Genomic DNA, 7,189 nt, shown 5'->3' with positions numbered 1-7,189 from the left:
TCTACACTATAGTGGAGTTATTATAAGCTATATTTCAGATTGCTTAAGTTCAAGTCAGAATTAAGTCAGGATCAGAGTAGTAGAAAAAACTCAGATCCCTTAAGACTCGCTGATTGTTCTCTGCAGAATTCCAAGGGGATAATTCAGTGAACCTGAAGAACATTAGCATACAGAGCTGAGGGGACTGCCAGTCAAGAAGGGGAGTAAAAGATATTTGCAGCCAGACTTCCCAAACAGCAACTGGGACAGAAATATCTATGCTCACTTCCTTTGGAACAAAAGACATTACCTGTGGCAAACTTATAAATCTCATTATGGTGAAGTTCCCTACAAAATATATCTTGGTGTATGGTTAGTATCCCTTTAGAAATAGCTCGTTCAAGAACTGATAATTATCTTTTATATAGACAGCAGGTGTTTCCCAAACAAGGCCAAAGACATCCTGTTGTAGGGAAGGATTCCTGCTTCAGAACCTGAATATAACATATGGAGAGAGCTATAACACACCTGAAGGCATGTTATGGAAATCCCCTTAATTACATGTATATCTAGATACCCTAAAGTTCTTGCCTCAGTAGCTAATTGCAGACTCACTGTGAAGCTTCCACGATTTAATGGTATAAATAACCTTATCTCTCTTCCTGCATCTTGCCATCTCTTCTCCACAGACAAGCTGAAATTCTATGCCTGCTTGCCTGTTCAGTCAGCACGTTCCCCATGTCTCTGAAGAACCCATCAACTCCATGAGATGACTGGAGGACGTCCATTGCTGAGCCTGCCATGCTGGCATATAACTCAGAAAGTATAATTTGCATTCCTTCTATACTTTCTATCCCCTTCGTCTTAGCAGCCTCAGGATCTGCCTACCTGTCCTGCTTTTTCCTCTTCCAAACTCCAAAACCAAAATTGTCCTTGTCTCCTTCTGACTCTACTTTAAATTTGTGTGTGTGTGTGTGTGTGTGTGTGTGTGTGTGTGAGAGAGAGAGAGAGAGAGAGAGAGAGAGAGAGAGAGAGACCAAGAACCAACAAATCAGAACCTTGGGTGACAAATTTTGTGTTGAGAATCCCAAGCCCCTGTTTTTTCATTAATGAATGCTCTATATCAAAGCATCCCCTGGCTCTCCAGAGGTTTCTTGCTTTGTCTTATTTATGAACCTACAGAATTTTGGTGAATTCCTGTCTCTGCTGAAGACTTCTCTGTGATCAGTTGAGCTTTTCCTAGTTAATATCCTTGATCACAGAAGAAGAATATGGGATATTATGTGCTCTGTTGTTTAAATGCTTTTAAGTTTCTACCAATAAACATGTGTTTATCTTAAAATATAAAAGTTGACATTGATTTTTTTAGAGCTATGAAATATATGCCCTGCTTGATTCTCCCCCAGACAAACACACACAAATTTCTTTGCATTCAATAAATATTTAAAAACCTAAGTTTTATAAGATATTTTCTAAAGATAAATTGAGCATAAGTTGCTTCTTGCCTAAGAAGCTGATGATCTGCACAACATGAACTTCAATACAACCAGCAATATAAGCAAATTGTTGCAAATAAAAAATTAACATAAATATGTTTAGAAATGAGAACATCTTTTTAAACTTATCTTTAAGTTGTTCACGGTTTTCTGTGTGCAGTTTAAACTCCTTTGTTTCTAGAATACAGTGAAGCTAACTAATAATACTTTAAAATATTATATACTTAAGGCTGGGAGGATGGCTTGGTATGTAAGAGCATTTTATCTGGAAGCATGAGAACCTAGATTTAAATTTCCAGCACCTACATTAATGGTTGGTCATGACCACACATCCTTTAAGTATTATGTTTATATGGAGAGAGGAAGAAAGATCGTGAGACTTGCTGGCAGTTAGCCTAAACCCTTGACAGAGACACTGTTTCTTAAGAGAATATCGAGGAGAGAAAGAAAGCAGAACAGCTTATGTCTTCCACGGGCTTCAAGGTGCCCATGTACCTACACAGATTTCTGCCCTATATAACATACATCCCCTACAAAATACGATTCAAAGATTCTCAAAATCAATTTATTTATTTTTCGTTTTTATTTATTATGGAAAATATTTTGGTGCAATGATCCTGCAGGTATGGCAACACCAGGTCAATGCATGGAATAGATGGAGCAAGCCCCTATTCTGTCTCCTTGCCCCCAAAATACGCTTAATACACTGTCTTCAGTTAGAAGACTTACCAAATATTAAACTGAAAGGAACAGATATAACACTTGATTGTAGCCAAAAGTCTGTAAATTGATTAATATTACGTATTATTTTATACAAATTATGTGTGCATATGCTACTATTCATGGTAGGGATTGTGGAGAAACAAGTTAGCCTTGAGTAAACATTCAAAGAACAAAGAAAGTTTCAGGGGAAAAGTATTGTTGACATGAGGATGACCAATTCTACAATGCCTCAAACCAATGGGAAATTGACAAAACCTTCCCCATCCTGGTAAGACTCAAAATTGTCACAGGCTTACTTTAGACCAAATTCTATGTTTATGAATGATTGAGAGGTGTGAGGAAAAAAATAGCAGCTGCAGCTTCCTACTCCTAGATAGTTACAGCCTTAGACAGCTTGCTCACAGAGACGTCCTACTGATATGAGCTAACTCCTCCCCTCTTTGCTCTACATAATAGTGTGCTGAGGTTCTGTATTATGGTGTAGGTGGTGCCGTTCAAAGAGTGTACCAAGGCCGCGCGACCCTCACATTTTTATGTCTGTCTGTCCCCTTTACATTTGTACCCCCAGTCAAGTTTCCAGGACAAAGAAACATAATTATCACAGATTGACATACTAAGTATTGTTTCATGTTAATTCAAACATAGACTTGAAAGAAATGCTTTCTTTTCCTAAAATGACATGAAAACAGGATGAAAAGAAAATAGGGCTATGGTTTAAAAAAGTGTCCTCTGAACTTAGAAGAAAAAAATAGGAGTTCTATAAAAGGTGAGAAAGAAAATTACATAACTAGAGACCCACAAATGTGAAATAACCTTGGTGCCATTAGAAAACAAATATACCATATTACACCACAGTGTGCTCGGTGAGTAAAAATTAATCAGGAGAAAAGCAATGGTGGTCATAATGAGAAATTCAACAACCGTGAACTATTCTCCCATTATACATTTAGCCATGGTACATGGAGCAGATCTCATTCTTATTGTACTTGCAGTACTGTGCCAAAACTAGAGTCTAGTCTGTAGATGGAAGTTTCTGTCTTACTGGGTCCCACAGCTGTTTAGTCCCAAAGAAACACACAGAGGCTTATATTAATTTTAAACAGTTTGGTCTATTAACTGAGGCTTATTATTAACTAGCTCTTACCACTTAAATTAACCCATAACTCTTGTCTATGTTTAGGCACATTGGTTGGTACCTTTTCTCAGTGCAGCATTTTCATTTTGTTCCCTCTGCATCTGGGTAGTGACTAAAGACTAAGCCTTTCCTCTTCCTAGAATTATCCTAGTCTGTTCCTTTATACTTTCTGCCTAGGTACTGGCCAATCAAACTTTTATTGAACCAATACAAGTGACAAATCTTTACAAGGTACAAAAATATTATCCCTCAATACTTCCCCTTGTTTTCTTTTCAAAACAAGAACTCTGAATCTAGTCATCGTTGGTTTTGATTTTTGATGAATAAGTCAGGTGGGATATGGAAGAAAACTAAAGGGAATGTAAAATGATATTCTCATAGAAATCAAGGCATGTCATCGAGAGAATCTGACTAGAGAATTAAGAAAATAAAGCTAAGTTTAATAGTATAGTAGGCACATCTTTGAAACAATGAGATAAGCCGTGACATGCTGAAGTATTTGTTCACTGTTCTTACCTTAGGAATATCAAGCTGCATGTCTGATACTCTTAATGAAGCAGGCTATGTGATCCAGATAAGAAAAAAATGCACTCAAATCATTAATTCCAATAGCAACAGTCTAAGTGATGTAGTCCCAGAAAAGAAAGCAAATTACACAGAATTGATAGAACATGGCCAGAATCATTTCCCAATGGATTTTTCAGAATATGTTGTCTTCCTGGAGGGAAAAAAAATCACAAAACATGATGATTTGGGAGAATCATAGTGAAATTTTTAGCTTTTTTCAGTCATTTTCTAAACATTGCGATGTATAAAATAATTCAGGGCAGGATAGGACACCGAATAAGTGCTCATATTAACAAATATAGTTCAAGCTTGAGAGTATTGAGCAACCAATATATTTCTTTACACAAAATAACCTAATAGAAAACCAATAGTAAGCCCATTGGAAAGTATTTCAATGCAGATCCACTTGGGGAGAAAGAGAACCAATCTCCATGAAATATCTGTCCTTTTAGAGCTACATGTTACGGTATGCTGCCCACCTACAGAAATGTACATATTGCAAACAAAATAAAATGAATAATGTTTTAAATTATTTTGGTCTTAATTAAAAATAAACCATCATAAAAATTTGTTCTGTACACAGAACAACACAGAATACTTGACACTATCTCTTTCTTATAGATGTGTTGGCAAAACCTTATTAAAACACTTCTCAAGGAGAATCAAGTACCAGTACCGTATAAATAATTCACAGATACTAATCCTTCATAAAAAAGTATGCAAGAATGAAACTTTATAGAGTTTTCAACACATTAGATTTGTGATAGAAAGTGTCTAAAACAAGTCCAGCCTATTATTTCCTTTTCCCCTCCTTGAGCACTTCATAAATGTCATATTCCTGTCATTAACCGTCATCATGTTTTTACTTTGTGCTCTCATGTTTATTCACCATGGTCACATCTCTCTTATGTTTTTGTTACTCACAATAGAAGGGTTAAATTTCTTGTAGGAAGTAAGATATATTTATCTATGGAATATATCTGTCCTATTAAAGCTTACCTGTTTCTACCTCATCTATAAAGGGACCGAATTTTCTTGTAAATTTATCCCTTGGTCTGATTTTTGTTATTCAGCTTGGGAATTACTATTACAAAGGAATTCATGTTGTGCTTCCATTCTTTTCAGCGTTTACTCTTGGTTTTGTTTTGAAATTTTACTCTCATATCAATCTTGCTTATTTGTATGCATCATTGTTATTAATTAATTAGAGCATCAAGTTTATTGAAGAGTTTAATTAATGACTATCATTATTAATATGTCTATACTTACTTTGTATAAACTTTTGGTTAAGATTAGATAATATAATATTTGATTAAAAGAATAGCTAGAAAATATGTATTTCAGAAAACTTAAAAATCTTAATTTGGCACAGGTTGAAGGAGGCTTATTTGAATTTTTGCTTAAGAATAAGATGATTACAAAATAGGGGAAAACAATATATCCATTCAACTTTGAAATGCTGAATGACAGAAGGCAGGAAAGATTTAGGATTCCATATTATATTACTGCTCCATGACTTTTGTAGTATTCCTAAGTATAATCACTATACTTACACAGATTAATATGTTCAAGGTATTGTGGGACAACACTAAAGTGATGATGTGTAGTTGTCAAAAACTATGTTGCTTGAGAAGCAAAATATGTCTTCACTTACACTGAATTTATTTTCTCTGCCATATCTCCAACTCTGGAGATTCTTCCATCTTTTGTAATCTACTAATTATGCTTGCATATGTAGTTCCTGTTCATTTACACAGATTTTCCATTTTCAGAATTCCCTTTCTTTGTGTTTTCTTTATTGTCTTTATTCCAATTTCTATGTCTCAAATGTTTGAATTGTTTGCTTCACCTATTTGGCTTTTTTTTCTTGGTTTTAAGATACCATCTTACACCTGTCAGAATGGCTAAAATAAAAAACACCAATGATAGCCTTTGCTGGAGAGGTTGTGGAGAAAGGGGTACACTCATCCATTGCTGGTGGGAATGCAAACTTGTGCAACCACTTTGGAAAGCAGTGTGGCGGTTTCTCAGGAAATTCGGGATCAACTTACCCCTGGACCCAGCAATACCATTCTTGGGAATATACCCAAGAGAGGCCTTATCATACAATAAAAGTATATGCTCTACAATGTTCATAGCAGCATTGTTTGTAACAGCCAGAACCTGGAAACAACCTAGATGCCCTTCAATGGAAGAATGGATGAAGAAAGTATGGAATATATACATATTAGAGTACTACTCAGAAGTAAAAAACAAGGGCTTCTTGAATTTTGCATGCAAATGGATGGAAATAGAAAACACTATCCTGAGTGAGGTAAGCCAGACCCAAAAAAGAGGAGCATGGGATGTACTCACTCATATTTGGTTTCTAGCCATAAACAAATGACATTGAGCCTATAATTAGTGATCCTAGAGAAGCTAAATAAGGAGAACCCAAAGAAAAACATATAGGCATCCTCCTGAATATTAACCTTCATCAGGCGATGAAAGGAGACAGAGACAGAGACCCACATTGGAGCACAGAACATAATTCTCAAGGTCCAAATCAGGAGCAGAAGGAGAGAGAGCACGAGCAAGGAACTCAGGACCGCAAGGGGTGCACCCACACACTGAGACAATGGGGATGTTCTATTGGGAACTCACCAAGGCCAGCTGGCCTGTGTCTGAAAAGCCTGGGATAAAACCGGACTCTCTGAACATAGCAGACAATGAGGACTACTGAGAACTCAAGAACAATGGCAATGGGTTTCTGATCCTACTGCACGTACTGGCTTTGTAAGAGCCTACGCAGTTTGGATGCTCAACTTACAAGACCTGGATGGAGTTGGGGGTTCCTTGGACTTCCCACAGGGCAGGGAACCCTGATTGCTCTTTGGGCTGAGGAGGGAGGGGGACTTCATTGGGGGAGGGGGAGGGAAATGGGAGGTGGTGGCGGGGAAGAGACGGAAATCTTTAATAAATAAATAAATAAATAAAAGTATTACTTAGCAAAAAAAAAAGAAATTTACTGATTTCTTCCATTTTTTGTCTGTTGTTTTTCCTCCATTTCTTTGCAGGAATTTTTCATTTCCTATTTAAGGGTCCGTATCATCTTCAAAAAGTTATACTTAAGGACTTTTTAATGCTTCTTCTGGGTTAGGATGTTCAGTTCTTCCTTGTGTAGGACACTAGTTCAGGTGTTGTCTTGTTTCTCTTTACATTGTTGAATCTATTCTTGCATTGGCACCTACCCATCTCTTCTTCCAAGGGGTGCAGGTGGGGCCTGTGCTTAAGTAGTTAGTCTTCCTCC

The 7,189-nt window shown here is 36.6% G+C and overlaps 1 non-coding gene across 1 annotated transcript; it reads right to left on the bottom strand.

The window, feature by feature from the left end:
• Window positions 1-2,076: 2,076 nt before the first annotated feature.
• LOC113457009 lies at window positions 2,077-2,267 on the bottom strand. Its single transcript, XR_003377670.1, has one exon. It is a non-coding gene; the product is annotated as a U2 spliceosomal RNA (small nuclear RNA).
• Window positions 2,268-7,189: the final 4,922 nt, after the last annotated feature.

Source organism: Microtus ochrogaster, chromosome 1 (genome assembly GCF_000317375.1).
Source record: "Microtus ochrogaster isolate Prairie Vole_2 chromosome 1, MicOch1.0, whole genome shotgun sequence".
Lineage (NCBI taxonomy): Eukaryota > Metazoa > Chordata > Mammalia > Rodentia > Cricetidae > Microtus > Microtus ochrogaster.
The sequence above is the reverse complement of the archived record's forward strand: the minus strand, read 5'-3'. Positions and strand labels throughout refer to the sequence as shown.